Source organism: Lathamus discolor, chromosome 12 (genome assembly GCF_037157495.1).
Source record: "Lathamus discolor isolate bLatDis1 chromosome 12, bLatDis1.hap1, whole genome shotgun sequence".
In the NCBI taxonomy this organism is placed as follows: domain Eukaryota; kingdom Metazoa; phylum Chordata; class Aves; order Psittaciformes; family Psittacidae; genus Lathamus; species Lathamus discolor.
The window spans coordinates 9821287-9838265 of NC_088895.1; positions in this window are offsets into that span (position 1 = coordinate 9821287).

The window sequence follows — 16979 nt, forward strand, 5'->3', positions numbered from 1 at the left end:
CATTAATATAACATTTAACAGACAGCTGTCTCAAGCCTGAACCAGCCATTCCCCCTCTTGAAAAGTCTTTTTGCTTAGCCAAGCTTAAACCTCTTCTTTTCAAGATAAACATTACACAAAGTGAAGCATAAATGCAGTAAAAGTCACAAAGCTGCAGCATGCAGCCGGACTGTATGTAGTGTTAAAATACAATCTTTCCATACACTTACATCCATGACACATGCCCAGGCCTGATCCAGAGGCCACTGAAGTCAGGAAGACTGCAAGATGGATGTTTGCTGACAAAAATTCAGGATAATGTCCCTGCTGGGGACAGCACAGATGCCATGGCCGGGAAGGACATTGAGGTGATGCTCTTGTTTCTGCATCCCTGCTCAGGTTCTGCAGAATTTACTCCCTGTCCTGTCCCGCTGGAAACCCCATCAGAAAATTTGAGAGATGGAGAAAATTAATTTTTTAGGGAAGGAGCCATTCTACCTGAAACGGATGCAATTCATACAGCTGCTCAAATGAAATAATTGCATTTTGCATTGTTGCACTAGTCTCTAGTATTTATTATACACACAGAGAAACAAGTTAGGTGACAGTTATTCAGGTCAAACTCAAGCACTTAAAAATAAGAAAATGCCAGGAGTTGAGGTGCTCGTGGAGCAGGATAAGCGTCCTGCTTCCTTATACATTATGGCAGAGTTCTGAATTACATGATCACTTTTTTTCCCCCAGAGAACCCAGGCCTCATTCAGTACATGGAGGTGCTGGTTAATGCTTCTCTTTATCTCCAGTGTTTGGTGTGTACACAGCACAAACTGGCCTTGAGACAGAGTTATTAATTTCCTAATGCACCTTTCTGTAGCACTTAACGCTGAAGTATCAGTATTTTAAAAAACATAACTTATGCTTTCCTGCTCTGTTTGACAGAATATTTTAACGCAAAACCACCAAAAATGTACCCTTCACCATACTCCCAGAAATGCCTGAGCCAGCCATCTGAGATCCCACATTTCAGAACAGATACAATTTGGTAGAACTAGGAGTAACTGAAACGTGTTTGGTAATAGCAAGCGTAGGGCAACCTGCCTCCCAAAGACTGCAACTTGCCTCCAGTTCCTAATTTGCGCAGGAAATATATGTTGTTTCTTGAAAAACCCAAAAGGGATAATGGCCATGCCCTTTCCTCCTGCCCCAAAGAATTTATGGGCTAACTCAGACAAAATACATAGTTTATTAGAAGTCAGGGAGCCATTATTCATCATAGCAACAGCATAATAGACTTCCCCTGAAAAGGGTTTAAAGAAGGAATTTAAGATATCTGTCATATTTGGCGTACACAAGAATGTATATACGCCTTATGCAAACACTGTTGGATTAAATGTAAGCTATATGATGAATTTTGAATCTTGCCCAGAGGGAATAGTTAGAGGAGATAATGGATATGAGCGTGACAGGGAGATGTTGGGGGAAATACACTCTGGGGAAAGTAGCCAAATTTATTTGCAGTTGTTATGCATTAATAGACTGGTGCAAATAGAAAAAGAACTTCACAGGGACAAATGGGATATCCCTGCGTCATTTGGTAATATGGATTCAAAAGGGCAGATCCAGTTGGTGCTGCCATAGGGGAGTGAATGACAGCAGACGAAATAAAATAGATATTTGCAATTACCCTATTTTTATATAGTTTGTATTTTAAAAATATCTACTCCCTTTATATGAAGAATAATTCCATAAACTGCACTGAAATTTCCAGCTGGTACTTTCTCATCCCATTTTATACCCAAGACATTACAGCAGGTCAGCAGAGGTCTGGATGCCAGTGCCTGTATGTTAGAAGTTAGTGTCATAGATGTTACTAGCCAGACATGAGGCTGGAAGTGATTTGCTTTTACAGGAATAGAACTTCCAGGTACTATAGGACTGGCCACTTGCAGATTTTAACTCCAAGGTTTGTCTTTCCATCTGGTCTGTGCAGAAGCACAAGTGGGGCTTTTTGTCCTCCCAGTTGTGCACAGCCAGCTGCAGTGGTGGGTGAAGCCAGGCCCCCCCATCTCCCTGTGCCTGTGCCATTTGGGTAGCCTTGTTTGCTTTCAGCTGACCAACTGGACACCACTGCTTACGCATGCAGCATCTGGCACAGCAGCTATTCTGTGTGGATGTGGGAAGGTTCTTTGGGCTTTACAATTACTGTGCCCAAGACAAGTCGCACTGAAACCCAGGGAATTAAGGTACTCAAAGCCCAGGAGGCCTTGCTTTGCGTGGTCATGCATGTATTTCCTTACTATCCACTTAAGGAAAAAGGCTGAAGGCTGACCGTGCAATGGAGACTGAGCTATTTCTTTATCAGAAAAAGCAAAATACATGGAACGTTTTCTCCCTTTGCCACACATGCACACCAAGCAACATGGATTTACATGAGCCTGCACCACACAACTCAGCCAAGCACATTAAGCTATCAGCACATCATCAAACAATCACAAACACTTCCTGCCTTCCTTTTCCCTGCTTCTTGTTACGTACCCTTTGCCAGGCAGCGGCAACCACAAGCTGCAGCTTAACAGCTTGCACTACACTGACAAGAAACCCCTGCACAAAGAGAAGTAACCACAAAATTATGTCACTCAGTAGCAATTAGCTTTGTTTTCAATATACACAAACTTTGGGGCTGGGGAGGAATTAAAATGTAATAGCAATTGCGCAGAGAAGCAGGTGAGTGACTTTGTGGCTTATGGGGGATCTATTACTTCTCTTGGGATGGATAAAGTCCGTATTTCACTGAAGCCATTGCAAATCCAAACACTCTGGCATACAGGCAAAATTGGTGATTTGTATCTGATCCGAAACCACAGAACAAACAGGAGCAATGTTACAGACTTCTGCCCTCATGCAGCGGCTGACACAATTTTTTGAACAGCTATTACATGTCTGAAAATTGACATATTAGTGGTAGCTGCACAAAAGGCACTCTCTTTCAATAGCTGTTACTCAGCAATCAGTGTCCAAGCCTTAATGTTTTCTTTTGTTGGAGAAAAAAATCAGAAAAACTAAAGTAAACCACAATCTGGTTCTGTGCCAACAATATTAACCAGCTTCTTCTCGAGCCTTTGAAGTTAGCAGGGGGCATCCAATCTTGTGGTGCAAGTAAAGAATGATACTTTAAGCGATTCCTTTTCATCCCTTTAACTTAATGAAAGATTAATAGCCTTGTTATTTTTGTTTCTGCTTTATTTTTTATACTCGGGGGGGTGGTGGGGGTGGTGGTGGGAGAATTTTTGGCACTTGTTGAAACTGAAATATTGCCTATAATGGTTTTATGGATCAGCGAAGCACTGCGTTGTTTGGGTGTTGGGTTTTTTTTTCCCCTGTCTGTGAATCCTGTTTAACAATAAAAGGCACAAAGTTATGTACACAGGCACAAAGTCCAAAAAAAGAACCATGGATATACTTTTGGGAAGTGGGTGGAAGAAGGTGGAAGGAAGCTTTTATTGTGCACAGACCTAGAAGAGAGAGTAGCAAGGGGGGCTTAGAAAATCTTTTCAGTGCAAGAGCTGTGGATTAGTTATAAAAATGTAATCCACTTCCTAGCTGAAGAAAGCAGCTTTATGTCGCTGCTGGCTGTGAAGATACAATGTGGGTTTTATAACCACCATTTATTTATATATTTTCAGCCAAAGCCAATAAGGCAGCATTCCTGGCTCATTGTTGCCATTCAGGGCATAGGAGATAGGTAGCTTTTATTTTGTCTTTATTTTGTTTTCATTGTGTGTCCCTTTTAGGGGGTGGAGAAGGACTGTAGGTCTCTCACAAACTTCCTAAAAATATTATTGCAGCCATCTATTCACTCTGCTTTTGTAGTCACATTATCTGGGCTACATTGTGTAGTTACATGTTACCATGTGTGCAAGCCCATATAGAAAATGCAGTTGAACCTCAGGAGAAGCGTGGTGTAATGTTGTGTGACCCACAAGGGTTCATTTTGCCAGCTAAGGATCTGGCCAGACACCTCCCCTGGGCTTGCAGAGCATTGAATATGAAAATGCAGTTGTAGTATTATACCTCAGACATTTGATTCTGAGCATGGGTAGGATGGATGCAAATGTGGCCCGTGAGTGAGACACCTGACAGTGTTCTAAATAAACCCATTATAATCACCACTTACAATTTGGTTTTTGACTTTGGATCTTTTATTCAAAAGCTCTTTGCACATAATAAACCTCGGGTAGAGTGCGCACATTTGCTCCAGCTTAAGCAAACCTGAAGAATATGTATTTTGACTTTCATTTTATGAAACCAAAGTCATTACTGTTTCAATTCCACCACCAGGAGCAAGGCAGCTTTACCTGGGCAGGCCTGTACTATATTTATATATTTTATATAATGTAAATTATAGTAATGTAATTATAGTATAATACCCTCATATATTTATAATAGACTAAATTATTATCTTCAATAAATTACTCTCTCAAAATCATACAGAGATTTGTGATGGAGCCAAGACCTTATTCCAGATTTCTCATCTCCTAAACCAGGGTTTTATCCATTTATCCAGCATAAAGTTTCATTCAGAATTTCACATTAGCATTACAATTGGTGAGATCCCCGCAGCATCTTATAGCCAGTATTTACAACATTGCTAAAGTTTGTGGAATTCCTTCATGGTCTGTTTTACCTCAGATTTCCTGTTTAACATGGTACTAAATTTTGCATCTGATGTCCACTTCAGCTCTTCAGGTAATTGTAAATAAGAATGAATCAGACACATCAATACAATTACTACAAGCAGTAAATTAACTCCCTTCCTCATAAATTGTCCCTCAGTGTCTGACAGAGAAAGAGGATGGGATCCAGCATTTTGAAGGGGGAGAAGTACTGAGCACTGTGATGTACATTAGCAAAGAGATGGCAGAAATGTAGTAGTGGGTATTGCATGCATGACTTTCCTAAGCTTGCAGTCGAAGTTCTGTGTATGAGCTAGCCCTAAGGTTGGCAATTCCACTGAGCCAGCCTACCTTCCTGACATGTAACCATCCTGACATGTAACCGTCCTGACAGACAGAGTATTACATGCTTCAAAAGTTGTCTTCATCAGAATTCAGAGGAAAGATAGTCCCAATGTACAAAATAAAACACATCACTGCTCTTGATAACTTGTCTATTTCAAATGAGAAATCACAGTAGTGTAATGCTGTAAAAATTAGACAGATTTTTTTCTGCTATTATACCAAACAGCCTACTTAATAAATGGGTAATGAAAAAGAATAATTTATTACAGCTTGTGAATTTTGACAGTTCTAAAAAGATGTTCTTAGAGTTTCCCCAAAGGGAGAAGAAGAATGTTTCTTCCTTAACACACTGGCGTTAGATGTAATTTCTCTGTCTGTAGAATTTTGCTCCTGCCTGGTAGAAGGGATTAGATTTTTTTTTCTTACATCATAACCTATTTTAAGCAATTATAATCTGTGAGTAATAAATCATTCTCATTCACCTCTCATGGGGAGAGAAAAGATGTGAGAGAGCGTTCCGGAGTTTTAATTTATATCAATGTTTGCATTACTATTAAATGAATTAAATAGAATCTACAAATGTTCTCTCATAGATCTGCAATAAATTATGGAGCATCTCAACCTAAGACATTTAATTGTCTCATTTACCAGCTTTTGGTTTGGTTTTGTTTATTTTTTCAAGTGGATAGCACAGTCATAAACCACACTGGAAAATTCAGAAGACTCTTCGGTACTGCAATATAGGATGCAACTTCAATCATTATGAACATTATAGATCCATTTGAATTGCAGGAATTTGCAGACACCCAGGTTCTGCCTCAGAAGCACATTACCTTCTGCAAGTACTGACACTTCTACTGGTGTCTCCAAGGGAGACCATTCCTAAACCAAAACACCCACCCTGGGAAAATCAATTGGGAGTTTCATCCATGGTTCATTCCCAGCTTATCTTCTGATGGCACTGCATAATTATTAAATAGCAAGAGAGAATAAATAAACTAATCTGACTAAAGGTAAAGCAGGGCTAAAGCATACATCAAGGGGAATAAATATTTGAATTTACTAACTATTGAATTGAACTAACTTTCTTGTTAGGTTTTGAAGGAACCTAGAACATGTGCACAAGGGTTTCATAAGAGCATCAGAATTTTACTTAGAACACATTGCAGACACGGGACTCTATCAGACAGATCATCTGTGCTGTTTCCTGCTTCTGACTACAGTCAATGGCAGAAGCTTCCTAGCAAATTAAAAGAAATCACATGCTGTTATTATCTGCCAATAGAAGATCTCCAACTTCATGAATGTATCACAAAGCAAACCCTTTTAAAGATTTTTATTTCAACCTGTTTAACAGAACATCAGAGATTTTCATTCACTTTCCCATACTCTCAAAGGTTTTAGTGTCACTTATATATCTGTTCCAAGGGATAACTGTTCTTGCAGCACAGCAAAGTGTTTTACTTCCATTCTTTCACTCTCTTTGCAGTATAGTAGAAATTCTATTTTGCCCTCACCAAACCATGTAATACAAATCTAATGTTTTTATGCTATCATCAGGCCAAATAAATCAATTCACATATTTTACGGAGTGAAAACCTTGCACTTAAGTCCTCATACTAAAAAAAAAAGAAGACTTGTCCTATTTATGTCCATTTTTACCCTTTGAAATAATTCATCTTTGAAGAAGGAACAATTTGACAGGGAATGAAACTGCTAACCTCAGAAATATTTCTTTAGTTCAATTTGCTCTCTCTGTCCAAAACATCCTATTTCTTCAACTTTTCAGAACTGCTTTGCACCAAGCTATAGGCACTGTGTAACATGATTACTTTTGAACAGCTAAACAGTTTCTCTTCAAGTCTTTCTTAGCTTATGACTTTATTGAAGGTTTTACTTTGCTTGGTTATTGGATTTTCTTTATCAGCCACTGCAACACAAATCTTTATACTGACATGTTTTGTACGGGAAAATAAAATAATTCCATTTCAGAACAACCGTTTTAAATGGCCACTGTGATGTAGAAGAGCTACTTACTCATTATAGCATTTATATGTACACTGACATAAAGCAGAACATATGGTAAAGCTCATCATAGTTAATTGCACCAAAATTCACCATTTTCTGTTTCAGTTCTAAGTGCATAAAGTATCAACATGAATTAGCAAAGTAAAAAACCTAAAACTGAATGCAAGTGACTGAATGTTCACTACTTTGCAGTGGGACAAATGAGCCCAGGTAAAGTCTGGTGCTGCTGAAGCCGAGGAAATAGTTATAAGTCTCTTAGGTCTTTCTACCATCCATGACAGTGTGCAATGTTTTCGGAGTGACTTTAGCAAAAAGCTCCGTTGAAATCCCTTCGGAAGACCCAGATGTTGAAGGAAGCCCTCCTGTTAAGGAACTCCATGGTACAGCCTAGTGAAAACTGACCTGGGGGAATGCAAGGAGTCTCTGCTGGCCCTCCTGCCCTCCAGGCCAGAACATCTTGGTACTTTTTGGTCTCCTTCTAGCAGAGATTACATTTAACACTGCAATTTCCTTCTGCAGTGTTTTATGTCATTAGTGCCCTGTATAAAGGTATAATTAGTTTATACCAGTAAAGCCTATTAATGAAATTTGCTGGTATACCTTTCCAATAGCAATATCCACATTTTATAAAGGCAGAAAGATTAAACAAATTCCGTAAAGCCTGAGCCAATGTCTGCTTGCAATTAGAAAATTCACAAGTTATCTCATTCTGCGAATTAAATACTGACTACTGCTGGTGTTTGATGTCTTTACGGACTTATACATGTTAGGATGAATTTTTACCCAATGCATATTTAAAAACACAATTTATCTGAAAATTAAGCATTTGTTTTGCACTTTGCTGAATTGAGCCCCACATGCATAAAGGCAGATCACATTCTAAACGTCTTTTCCATTAATTCTTACTGTACAAGTGCAGTGAATTATTCTTCCAGTTCCAGAGTAAAGGATACACTCATTTGGATCTAGAGCAAACATCCACAAGTGGAAAAGCCGGAGAACTGGTGAGCTGTAGGTTTTTTGCTTGTTAGTTTAACCAAACGTGGAGCTGCCTTATATACATTCCCAAAGCTGGCAATGCCGTTTGGTGCCATTTCGATGTCACATTAGTCTGGATATACCTCTGCAGTGGGATACTTTTTTAATGTCAAATTGAGGGGAATGGAAGGAGACCTAAGGATTCTGAAGGAAGCAAGAACATAAGGTATCAGAAAAGGATAATGATACCAAGGACATAAGGACATATGTAGCATATGACTGAATTAGGAGCAGCTGATCCACATCCAGGCAAATTCATGGAGCCATCATGAACATTTTTAATAATGCAATTGCATCCAGAATGTGCTATTAGTTCAACAGAGACTTTACTCCCAGAGCATCTGCAGACTTTGATTTGGATCCAGGGAATTGCTTAACGGCTGGAAAATTTTAAAAGCAGAATGGGGATTTTGTGTTATACAATTTTCTCATCTTGATGAATGGGGGAGTTAGAAATGAGATGTTAGCACCCATGGAAGTCACCCTTGCATTAGTAGGTACAGAAAGGAGACTGCTCCCTCAAGATCTTGGTGTGTGCTAGCTTGAGCTATGTACGTGGTACACACATACATCCATGTGCATGCTATAAAGAACAGTAGTGAGTTCAGTGCTGGCATGAAGTCTCATGAAATAGTCTAAGATTTTTAAGCAAGCATCTCATTTAGGCATCAACAGATGAAGATTTTGAACCAGTATGGTTTTATTGGGGAACCACTTATGAGGACTATGTATGACTAGAGAATGACTTATGGCATGTAGGTCTCACATACGACATGGGGTTCCATCAAGAGGAAAATTGCAGGTCTTCATTTGCTTGTCTCTGTCACTGATCAAAACCTCCTGTGCATTCTACATCCTGTCCTGGGTCTTCAATTAGCACTAATTATGTATTCAAAGGAAGAGCAAGGATATTCCTGTTTTTCTAGAGGGGGTGAAAAATCATGTTTCTCTGAGCTTAGCTTTAATATCTCTGCATCCTTATTCTCTATTTCAAAAGCAAAGCTGATGCCATGAAGCACTGCAGGAATTTGGAAAATATGCTCTGCTTTTGAAACAGAAGCTTCGAATCCACTTTAAATCCCATATAAAAGTTAGTCCAAAAAAGTCAATGAATGGATTATGATCAAAGTCTCCTTATTGAATTTTCTAACAGCTTCCAACAAAATATGTTTTAAAAGGAACTGACTGCATCAAGTGCTTTCCAGAAACCTGAAATGATAACTCCCAGTTCATGATAGCTGAGAGAAGTAAGAGATGAAACGTCTGTGCCTATGTAACATATGGATTATTTTATATGATTTCAAAAATATTCTATGGGAAATTTATCATTTCATCTTTCAACAGAGCAATGCAAACATTGTGTTTCTTAAGGACTACTGCCAACAAAAAACACTCCCAGTGCACAGTGCAGTGTTCTGGGAGCACCTCTGACTTACTGGTGCTGTGCTATCACTAAGACACACTTTGCCTATGAAGAAAGGTGCTGGTTCTTACGTTTATTGAAAGTAATTGCTCATGTTGGACATTTTAAATGTGATCTCTCATTGCTTCTTTCCTTCTGCACAGCAGGACACAGTTGATATGAAAAGCTTAGAATGATCGGGATGGAAGTAGCCAACAACTAGTTTGCTCCACAGTGATTGCTCAAGATACAAAGCAAAGATGAATCAACTGTGATGCTACAAATAGCCAGATGCATAGCTGGTTACTGAGCAACTATTTGAGTTTACAATTCTACTAAAAAGCCTTAGGATGAAATACTTCTGCCATTCAACAGGGTTGTATTTTTTTGTTGCCTATATATTGACATGGGAAAGGTCAAATTTTTATATATTGCAGACCACTTTGGTCCTGTGAGTAACAAGGCAGAACACTGTATTCCGCTAAAGAGGTTGTGCTTATCAGGAAGCCTCGGGAAACAATTCCAAAAATCGCTGTCATGCCAGGGCACACGAACATTGCCAAAGTCATTACAGCCTAAACCTCCTCTGAAGATACGGCCAAAGGTTAAAGCAGTGATGTGGAATACACAGACATCACTGTAAAATGACAGATACTTATATTTACCTGCACAGAAAAGGAGAATTATGACATAAAATGGAGTGCGATGGTTGAGACTGTTCCTTATAAGGCCCCTCCTAAGGTCTTGGACTGAGAAATTCAAGGGCCAGGTACGGTTTTCCACTACCTGGAATTTGGCTGTGAAGTGAGCAATGCTTCACAGCCCCACTGTGATACAAATCTGTGAGTTGACTGTCAAATGGTATTTCAAGGAGGTTTTGTACTGTGACTATTAACACAATTACTGATACCTTTCTTGGTATAGAGTTGTACTACCTTCAATAATTTTTTTGTAGCTTTCAACAGGATGCTCCATAATGCCATCCAGTAACAGCAAGGGTGCTGGAATCCAGCCTTTAAGTTTTTGCTAACTGAGTCATTGCTGAGGTGAATAATTTACTACGAGGACAGAAAGTTGAGCAGTGATAGAAGGAATTTGCTGAATTACGATTTCTGGTTCTTTTCTTCAAGTCTCTGCCAATAAAAATTCTAAATGCTGAGTTAGACAAAGTTAGGTTCCATTTATTGTTTCAAGATTGTTGTGCCCACAGCATTTTCCTGCATTTAAATCCCAGTCTAGGAATTGTACTGCACAACAAATCTCATAATAAACATTCACAAAAAAATCACCTTCAGAAAGTATGTGAAAGCTTCGCTGTGTTTATAGCATGTCTGTGGCTTCACAGGGAATTGAAAATATTCCTCATCTCTTACATGGCACTTAACATTTCTTGGTGTTTAATAGTAATGCCTCCGTTTCTCTAAATGTTGCCTATCTGTTTCTGAAAGATGATCAAAAAATAGGTAATTCTAGTTGTGAAGTGCATTATTGTGCTAATGGGAGATATTGTGGAAATGTGAAACATTTTTAGCACTAGATTCAGGGAGAAGCTATTTCTCTGTTAGGCTCAGATGTTCCTCTGTTGTTTTGTGATAAGACAGTCTGGCCCCCATTGTACAACGTAACACCTAGAGAGAAGGTACAAGAGCTGGAGGGGTGGCTGGATACCAGCAGGGAAGGGAGAAAGATGCTGTGGAATAAAGGCGGATTATGGGAAAATGAAATGTTTATGGAAAATTCATGACAGATTGGTATTGGTGCACCAGCAGGACAACATTTCAGGGAGCAAAGAAAACACAGAGAAAGAGAGGGACAGAGAAAAATTGGTTGGGTAGGAATGGTTTTCCAGTATAAATTCCAACAAGCACGGGTATTCTTGACCACACTTCAAACAAGTTTTAATCTCAGATTGTTTCAGCAATTGAGTTTATGTCTCATTTAATTTCCTGTTGTCCCCAGATTTATATCCTATCCTGTGTGCAACCATCTCTCCCTTGGGTTTTGGAACCCTAAGAAAATTTGATATAAAAAAAGATGTTTACCTTTAAGTCATTCTCCATGTAGCCCTCTTTTCTTCTGTGCATTTTGTGTTAAATTCAATAGTTGAGCACCCTACGTTTTTAGCTACCACCTCATAGCCCTGACCTATAGCTTTCCCCATATTGTATATAACCACAGAGAGGACTGTGATGTTAAATACAAAAGAGAAATAGGAGTGTTGTAAGGTCATATGCTTCTTGCATAAGGGATTTCAAAGGAAGCAATTGTTTAAAGGACTGGAAGATGACAGAAAATAATCTGTGTAATCCAACAATCAAAACCTGTATTCATTAGCACAGGGAACTTTGTTGGGTGCCTCAGAAAATGGAAAGGTGAGTAGTCAAACTGAGAGCAGCTCTTTAATTTCCCACATTTCAAGGCGCAAAGAATAGGCTCTGTGTGTTTGGACTATTGTAGTTTTGACTTTCATATTTCTAAACCTCAGGATTTAGATCTGAATCTTGAAAGTGATTCAGACTTTCGCCAGTTCTCCTGTCCTCAGCTGAAATACAATGTCGAGTTTTTTTGAAATAATTGTGCAGCTATGACCATTCCTTCAATAAGGCATTTTCTACATGAGCAGGATTCTTTGAAGTGCGGAGCCATGAAGATGGTGCGGGCCAAAGGTGAAAGCTGTGCAATAGAAGTGTACATTCCAGTCAGAGGACGGGTTGGAGGGGTGAAGGTATTAGTCTATTGATATTCAGTGCTTTGACCTGCTAACAATAACTGTGGCACAGGGGTTATAACAGCGGCACATCCCTACATTGTGTGTCAGTGAAGAGAGACAGACCTTATCTGCTTTAGTTCGCTTTGGAGGAAAAATCAGCAGGGCTCTTGCCATGTGGCCACCAGTCCCCAATACTGGGGAGAAAGGGGGAGAAATTGTTTCTAATTCCTCCATCCTTGCATTGGGTGTAATAATAATTCAGCTGCACATCTGCAATATGAGGGGCATTTTTCAAAACGTGATGCTGGAAAAGAGGAAATAAATTAATAGGGTATTCTGTGCTGGATTTTAAAGGGCAGATAGACTAAGGAAAGCAACTCCCTGCTGCTTTTTTCCCCTTTAAGATTAAAAAAAAGAGAAAAAAGAAAAAGAAATCCTCTTTTTTACTTTGAAAGTGTTTTTTCTAAGAAATAATCAAAGCAACACCAACAATTTTTTGACACAAGAGAATACTTTTCCCTTGGTATACAGCACATTTCTAACACAGCTCAGCTAGCCCTGCGGGTAAAATACAGTGCTGGGGATCTGCAATTTTCCTAACACAAACCCATCAAGATTTAGCCCATACAGGAAAAGGCCAGTTGACATTTAGCTAGCAAGGCACTCTGGGGTCTGGTTCTGCCTCCAACCTCTACCTGTAGCAATCACTTCCCAAATCTCAGGTTCTGCTATGCCACCTGTCATTTTCACCACCTTGGCAAGTGTGTCATATCAGCTAGAAACTAGCAGAATGCATAGAATAAAGTACTAAATAAGATGTAACATGAGGCACATGTCAGTGAACAGTTTAGATTCTATTTGTTCTTAGGATTGCAATATTTAGACATGTGGGTAACTTGTTTATATCACCTAGTTCATTTTCTTGGCCAGTGTAGGGCTGTTTTCAGGCTCTGGTCTGCCTTTTTTTTTTTTTTATTAACTCAGACTGGAAACTTTCCCCTTTTTCCCCCATATAAAATAAATCTTGAGCTTAGTATTCTACCTTACCTAATACACCTCTCCTCCAGAGCTGCCAGCCCACAGAAGTCACAGGCCTAAGACCAGGGGCTGCCTACACTGGTCCCCTGTTGGCAGCAAAATTGCTGTGCTGTCACTGTCCAGAATGCCAGGTCAGGCAGTGAAGTCCCTGCCAGCCTATTAAAGGGCAGGCAAACAGCAGTCATAGCACTGTAAGAAATGGTGTGGTGAATGCAAGCTACGCTCATTCCCAAGGATTTTGAAAAGAAGATGAAAAAGGGCTTTTTACATGGCAACAGGATGCCAACATTTCAGAAAAATGTGGCAGAGCTCCCAAGACATGGTGGGGAGATGAAGACCTATTATTTCTTAAGAGTAAATAGTATCCTTTATTTCCAGAAGCTGCTCAGAGATGAAGCACTGACTCAATACCTGGTTGGTACTCTACCTATTGAGTCAATCTGCACTTTATTAACTTGCTTCTCAACAAATCTGTGAAAACCCCAGGCCAGAAAACTGCCTAGTGTCTTTTGTTTAACATAGTCAAGAAACAGCTTCATAATGGAAACCCAAAGGACAGAGAGATCACCTTTAATTTTACTTGTGCTTATTCAAAAGCTACTTCAGTCAGAAGGAAAAGTATTTGAGTAAGAAAAGCGTTCAGCGTGGCTGTAATTGCAGGTGAGGTACCATCTGGGCAATAACCAGCCTAATCTCCAATGCAAAGCCAACTGTGAAGCTACTGTAAAACCTACTCCCAAGCAAACAAAAACCAGTAACAAGTTTTCATTTAAAATTGAGATTTTAATCCTGCCAGTGTTGTCTTGAATCATACATTAAAATAAAGCAAGCCTTACAAGCCCCTCATTAATAATTCTTAAACATAACACAAAGTGAACTAATGTGCTGAGCTAGCAAACTGGGAGCTGTGTGAATGGCTGGAGTGGAACATTCAGCCCAGCTTGTACAAGCAGTTTTCTTCAGAAGATCATAAACCCCATCATTTCAATAATAATTTTTGTATATTGCTGCAACCACATCTCTCTTTGCAGGACCACCGATGGAATGGAAGCTAGCTACAGGCAATGGTGGCTTTTCAGCATGCAACAGTGCAGCAGTGCTCAAAAAATCACAGGCTTTGCCCAGTGTGGCAATTTGTTACTTTACCCTGAGGTGACTTCAGAGCGGCAATTCAGGAGGAGAAACACTCCCAAACTGTTTGAGTAGAGCTCTGATATGCCAAAGCCTATCTAGTTAGTTAGATAGACCCTGATTTACAAAAGACTAGAGTTGATTCAATTCTTGCTAGCATTTTAGATGTCAAGCCCCGTTACTGATTTTGAATAATTTTAACTACATATATGTGTGTATATATATATATATATACATAATTTTCTAAAGTAAACTCAAAGTTGACATAGTGGTCAATATATTTAGCCCTGGACTTATAAAAGGTATATGCAAATCCCTACTCTCCCCAGACCTCTTTTGTGACCCTGAGTAAGTCACTTCACACCTCCCTGCCTCGGTTTCCCATTTGTGTAATGGAGATAAAATTATTTGTCTAACTCCCAAGGAGATAGTGCACACGATAATCTGACAAATCTCAGCCTATTCAGATTATTGACTTTTGCATTACTGCAGTGCTGAAGATGTGTCACAGGATTCCACAGAGGTAGGTTTTATGAAAAACATAAGAAAATGAGGGAGTTTGTCTAAGACAGAGCTGCCATTTGAAATAAGAAATGGATACAGATGGGAGAGTCCAGCAAAATAGTGAAACTGTATTAATCAATACGACAGGTTGTGATCGTCAAAAAACAGCAGTCAGGTAGTTAAAAATGAAAGTTTTCAGTGATGCAAGGTAAGGCTGTACCATGAATATTTAAGAGATGCCTCTCAAGAATGAAGGCAAGTGTGGGAGATAACACAAAGGTGTTTGAAACCGAACAATTAGGTTGGTTAGTTAAAGCCTATGTATTTTTCTACATTTGCAGAATAAACAACTAGCACACTGGTGAGAGACAGTGAGAAGCACACATCAGTTAAATGTGATTTATAATCCAGTCATGTTTTCAGCTCTGCTATTATCCTTTCATTAAAGTTATTAAGAGAGATTTGTTACGAAACTACTGTTGTGAGCACTGTCCAGCACAGCCTGCTCGGCTAGTGGTCAGTTAATGGTGTGAATGAACTGTGAGAGGAGAAGCCACGTCTTTTTCTCAGCTGCCCCTGTTTCACTTCCCCCTCCCAACCCCGCACTGAATTTCTAGTGGTTTTCTTTAATTTCACATGTTGAAAAGACTGAGTGATCCCTTTCCTCAGATGGTCTTTCTAGAACCCCCAACAGAGTGTGAATAATTATTCCCACTCTGTTGGGGCTTTGATAAGACTCTTATGGCTGCCTTTTGCTCAGCCTCTCAGCCTTTGTTCCTGCTAAAGTTATTTTCCTTCTTAGGAAATGGGGGGGGGGGGGGGGGGAAGTGAAAACTGTAACACGATCAAGAGAAACTGCAAATTTAATAATAGTAATAACAATAATGACTTGAAAACTGTAAATGCTTGGTCAAATCCTCTGATAAGTGCTTAATCATCATGTGTTTATTTCTGTTTCTAAAGAGAGCACAATTTAGAAAATGAATGAATTGGCTGGAAAGGAGTTTGAGAGGTATGAACTCTGACTTCTGTCTGGAAGTAGTATCCTGGCCACCTAGTTTAGCCTGAACACAATCTGTAATGTTTAAGGGATGTCACAGGTTTGAAAGTTTTTACAGCCTTGTTGCCAGTACTGAGAAACAAGCACATTTAGAAACATATGTGACTAAACTGGGAGGCCCTGTGACACAGGAATCAAAGCAGAGAGCTGCCTTCTCTTCCCTATTGAAAGTGGCATAGGAGGTATTACTGTTGACCAAACAAAAAGCTTTGTCTGCACGTATGTATGCTCTGATGCTCACGGGACTCCGGAACGAGGTTAATCCTAAATTCAAACATCCCTTCAAATACTGATTAGCTATCTTAATACAAAGGACCACACATTACAAAGGAGACCATTTTAACCTTTCTACCTCAGTTCATGTTCTACCAAACAACCAGGGCCAACTCTGCTCACTGTTACTGTAACTGCGGTCAGAGGTAATTCAATAAGGCTTACCCAGGTGTAACTGCAGGCACAATGCATCCTAATGCACACACGCACAGTGACAGGAGGATAAAAGAAGGAATAGCTTCAAGAAAATGGGTTATTCCAGACTTTTCAAAAGCAACCTGTAGTTGATGTTTAGGTCTATTATTGGAATTAAATATACCTGAAGCCTATAGGTTTCCACAGCCATCTTATTTTAGGAGTTGCTGGGTAGCGGCATGAGATCAAAGTAATGGTGCATACAGATATATTGGCGTTTGGAGATTGGAAGATAAATAATTCATACATTGAAAATAGAGTTGGGTTGGGGATATTATAGATTAATTCCGTATCACTTTTTTTTCCTCTCTCTCCTCCCCCCTTTTTTTTTTTGCCAGTGGGAGACCTACTGCCCTTGTCCCTTTCTTCTGATTTCTGAATCTGCCACAGGCACTGTTAGAATTACAGCAGTGATAAGAAAATATCAGGCGTGGGATTTGAATTAATGCTTTTAGACAAATCTCCATTCCATCTCTAATTCTAATGCTAATTACATTTGCAGATCAAAGCCTGTTCGTTAAAGTTTTGCTTTTGAATACATGTAAAGATTTTACTTTTTTTGTTTGATATTTTTCCCCCCACATTTTTGGAGAAATGCTTCTT